The sequence below is a fragment of the Etheostoma spectabile genome, chromosome 21 (assembly GCF_008692095.1).
Source record: "Etheostoma spectabile isolate EspeVRDwgs_2016 chromosome 21, UIUC_Espe_1.0, whole genome shotgun sequence".
NCBI lineage: Eukaryota > Metazoa > Chordata > Actinopteri > Perciformes > Percidae > Etheostoma > Etheostoma spectabile.
The window spans coordinates 7,710,385-7,715,384 of NC_045753.1; the positions used below are offsets into that span (position 1 = coordinate 7,710,385).

Here is a 5,000-nt window from a genome sequence, read left to right on the forward strand (position 1 = left end):
GGGGGGGGGCAGGTGGAGGCTGGGGGTGTGGCCTTGACCAACTGCCCCTTTGCTTGTTTGAAAGCCATGATGTCTCACTCTCATGGGGGGGTGGCAAATTCTCTGGGCGATAAAAGCAGAAAAAGGGGAGGTAACCTTGCCCCTTATGAGATCATAAGGGGCAAGCCATAGGCAGGGAACTCATATTAATGTTAAACAATCTCATAAAGGGACATTGTCATGCCATGGGACCTTTAAGCTGCGTTGTAGTAATGTAACAATGCAGTTGCTAGCTGAAAGAGAATCCCTGAACTCTGAAGTCAGACCTTGACAAGGGGGCGCGAGATGGAAGCAGTGCACCGTGGGATGACTGGCCAGTTGGAAGAAAGACCGATCAAAGTCCAGTTGGTTTTTCAGACTTTTCTGCGCTTGTATTTTGTAAAATACTGTCGTTTTTAGGGGTCCAAGCCCGAGGATGCGTGCACCGCGGTATCGCAAGGCGATACGCGTTTCATTACCTTTCCAGCCTTTTAAAAGTGCTTCAAATCCGCTCACCTTATCAACTCAACTTATAGGCATCCAACCTTTGGCGAGGGGTTGGCAAGGAGATATTCCCTTATATAAAGGACAGGGATGCAATTTTTCAAGTCTGCTTTAAGATAATAGTTGGGTGCCCATTTGTGAAAAAGTGAAACAGTTTGTGCTGTAATCATTTTTCCTGTTTCTAGAGGCCATGAAGAGATCCAAAGAGATTCTGTTAAGGGGTGACAAACACAAGCGGTCGGGAACCGACACTTGAATCCAAACTGTCCCCTCATAGCATTGCATTATCATTTGATTATATGTAAAGTAAGCTAAAAAAAAACCTGACACATGTTCACTGGGATGGATATCATACATGTGCATCATATCATTTGCTAGTTTCTAGTTAATGGGCTAAAACACAAAGAAGAGAAAAATGGTCTTTACACCGAGTTATCTAGCCCACTCCATCAATCAAATAATCATTCAAATGATTAATAAATACATTATTCAAGGGCACATGAATTGAAAGTAAAAAGTGATCCCCATAGCTTTACAGATTCATTGCATAAAACTGTCGCTCTCTAAAAAGCCCAATATCACTAATTTCAAAAATAAAAGCCCGACTCTGAGCCCGGTGTATCAGTCTATAACCCTGCCGGCTTCCTGCCCCGCGGACACAGGAGCTGATGTGATGCGTCATGTTGCTGGAATCTCCCACAGTGGCGTCCCATTGGTGCGCAAGTTGTTTACCCCGCGCTGAGGATGATGGGTCGGCGTCTCGTCAGCTCGAAACAATGAAACTGCAGAGAACGGAAGTGCCTGATGTTGCATAATGTTGTTGTTTTGTCTGTGGACCTTTTAGGGCTAATGTCTCTCTATCCCACACACACACACACACATATTCTCTCTCTCTCTCTCTCTCCCTCTCTCTCTCATACTGCATACTGTCCCAGTGTATTTGGTTTCTGTATGTCTGGATGCACTAAAGCTAATAAGACTTGAAATATGAGGAGACTTTAAAGGGGAGGACCATGGAGGTCCAGGGAGGATTATTTTTGTCATCATTTTTCTACATGGACCTAGATGTATATTTATTCTGTGTATTTGTCACGCAGATGACAGAACAGAATACTTTTTGTGCAGTTTGTGACAACCACTGAGCTGATGCCATATCTAAATGTCCTGACTAAACTGGATTTGACGTTTCCTAATGTAGTCGCTTGTGCTGCTTTGGTCCACCAACGAGCGAAGAACCTTGCACTTTATTGTGATGTAAACCTGCACATTAACTGCTCCAGTCTATGAAATGTAATTGTGTATAGACTATTTCTATGGTAATACTAAAATAAATGTTGCTCATGTTTAATATTATTTCATTCACTTGTTCAGTTGCTTATTGACAAACCAAAGATACTTAGCATATTTCTAGGTCCTAACGGACGCAGTTGGAGGCGTTAAAAAAATGTGTATTTACGATATTTTGAGATATTAAGGGGAAGGGTGCTGCATATGTTTTTTCAAAGTCAAGGGGCTAAAAGAAAAATATTAAAAAGGCTGAAATATGACCCTAATAATGTTCATACAGTCCAGTATTTACATGTCTTAAACAATAACCAATACTTAATTTCTGAGGTAAGAGTAATGTCAAATATGAGTTTTCAAATTCAGATGAATGCATATTGGTTGATAGCGGGTTTTCTTTTTAAACAAACACAGATCAAACAATTTTGATAGTGATAAATCTTTTTGAATTGGGACCAAGGTACATAGTGAGCGGGACATTTTTCATAACCTCAGACATAGTTCCCATGTGTGTACTGCAATTTCTTGGCTAACTTCACCACTACTGATTCAGTGCCTAGCGAAAGTATTCGGCCCCCTTGAACTTTTCAACCTTTTGACACATTTCAGGCTTCAAACATAAAGATATACATTTTTATTTGAAGAATCACCAACAAGTGGGACACAATGTGAAGTGGAACGAAATCTATTGGATATTTTAAACTTTTTTAGCAAATAAAAACTGAAAAGTGGTGCGTGCAAAATGAGGGCCCCTTGCGTTAATACTTTGTAGAGCCACTTTGCTGCGATTACAGCTGCAAGTCGCTGGGGTATGTCTCTATCAGTTTTGCACATCGAGAGACTGAAATTCTTGCCCATTCTTCCTTGCGAACAGCTGGAGCTCAGTGAGGTTGGATGGAGAGCGTTGTGAAAAGAGTTTCAGTTCTTTCCACAGATTCTCGATTGGATTCAGGTCTGGACTTTGACTTGGCCATTCTAACACCTGGATACGTTTATTTGTGAACCACTCCTTTGTAGTTTTGCTGTATGTTTGGGATCATTGTCTTGTTGGAAGATAAATCTCCGTCCCAGTTTAGGTCTTTTGCAGACTCCAAAGGTTTCACTCCAGAATGGTCCTGTATTTGGCTGGATCCTCTTCCTCCATTTGAACCATCTTCCCTGTCCCTGCTGAAGAAAAGCAGGCCCAAACCATGATGCTGCCACCACCATGTTTGACAGTGGGGATGGTGTGTTGAGGCTGATGATTGTGTTGCTTTTACGCCAAACATAATCGTTTTGAATTGTGGCCAAAAAGTTTGATTTTGGTTTCATCTGACAGAGCACCTTCTTCCACATGTTTTGTGTGTGTCTCCCCGGTGGTTGTGGGCAAACTTTAGACGAGACTTTTTATGGATATCTTTAAGAAATGGCTTTCTTCTTGCCACTCTTCCATGAAGGCCAGATTTTTGCAGTGTACGGATGATTGTGTCCTATGGACAGACTCTCCCACCTCAGCTGGAGTCTCTGCATTCATCCAGAGTGATCATGGGCCTCTTGGCTGCATCTCTGATCAGTTCTCTGTTCTGAGCTGAAAGTTTACAGGGACGGCCAGGTCTTGGTAGATTTGCAGGTCTGTACTCCTTCCATTTCAAAATGTCGCTTGCACAGTGCTCCTTGGGATGTTTTAAGCTTGGGAAATCTTTTTGTATCCAAATCCGGCTTAAACTTCTCACAACAGTATTGCGGACCTGCTGGTGTGTTCCTGGTCTCCTGATGCTCTCTGCGCTTCAACAGACCCTGGACTATCACAGAGCAGTGCATTTAGACGAGACTTGACACAACAGGTGGATTCATTTATCATCAGTCATTTAGGACAACATGGATCTTCAGAGATCCTCGCTGAACTTCTGGAGTGAGTTTGCTGCACGAAAGTAAAGGGGCCGAATCATTGCACGCACCACTTTTCAGTTTTTTTTTGCTAAAAAAGTTTAAATATCCAATAGATTTCGTCCACTTACAATTGTGTCCCACTTGTTGGTGATTCTTCACAAAATAAAATTTTCTATCTTTATGTTTGAAGCTTGGGGGGGGGGGGGGGGGACCTGTGTCAAAAGGTTGAAAAGTTCAAGGGGGCCGAATACTTTCGCAAGACACTGTATGTCTTCAAAGAGCCAATATTGGCTGATATACGTGCTCGGCAGCTTTGTCGGTCTAGCTCTAATTCAAACTGATTTCACAATAGAAAATACAACACTTCTAGACTACTCTTGAATTGACAAATTCCATGAATGTCAAAAAATTACTTAATAGTCCTTTATTCACCTGCAGAAAATATCTTACATAAATGTGGAAAAAACGAGGCAAAAGTTGAGTATTTTTTCCAATGGTACAAACATACTTTATTGTACAATTAATTTATTGGCAAAAAAACAATCAGACCACCAAAATAACTTAAAAAAAAAAGAAACTAATAAAAATGGAGCGACAGTTATTTTTGCTTTCTCTCAGCAAGCACCAAAATTCTTAACAAGAGGAACGAAAAAAGTGGTCAAAGATTCCATTTGAATACTAAACCAATATTTAAATAGTCTTATTTCCAGTCTCTTTTTCGGAGAAGCCATGAATAAAAACAAAACTATTTGTTCAGTTGCCATCAGTTTGTACAGTGATTCAGTATGTTTACAACTATATTCATGTACATGAAAGATTTCTTAAAAAGGATGGTATAATATACTCCGTGGCCTCCCGGGGGCAAACTGAACGACTGTCTGCAGTGTCTTTTTGCATCACCATAACATCTTTAATACAAAACAAAACATGTTTTATCTAATAATTCCTGTAGCTTCAAGTTTTATTTCCAAAAAATAAAATTAAATAATATATCTATATATAAAAGACAGTTTTTTCTTGTTTTTTTCTTATAAAATAAGTCTCAAGATATATTGCCACCTGGTTCTGATACGTCCCCTTCCCCCATACCCAGCAAGCCCAACCTTTTGAGAAAAATAGTGAGCATGTGAATATTGTGTCTTCAGTCCTCTCCATAAAAAGCTAAATGACCAAATTTAAACTCTTTCCGATCACACCTCTAACCAACCCGTCTCAGTTCTACTCCGTGCGGCTTCACGTCTCTAAGTTTTAAGATCAGGTGTGTGACTTGTTGCAATAGCCCCTCCCTACCTAAAACCTTGTCAAAAATACACAGAAAAAGGCGC

General features: G+C 40.5%; 1 protein-coding gene across 8 annotated transcripts in view; it reads right to left on the minus strand.

Moving 5' to 3' along the window:
- Positions 1-4,389: 4,389 nt before the first annotated feature.
- ep300a (EP300 lysine acetyltransferase a) overlaps positions 4,390-5,000 on the minus strand; it is a 31,734-nt gene continuing 31,123 nt past the window's right edge. For all 8 annotated transcript variants that reach the window (XM_032501986.1, XM_032501989.1, XM_032501988.1 and 5 more), the window contains one exon: positions 4,390-5,000. This exon is cut by the window's right edge. The gene's annotated coding sequence lies outside the window, so the exon portion shown is untranslated.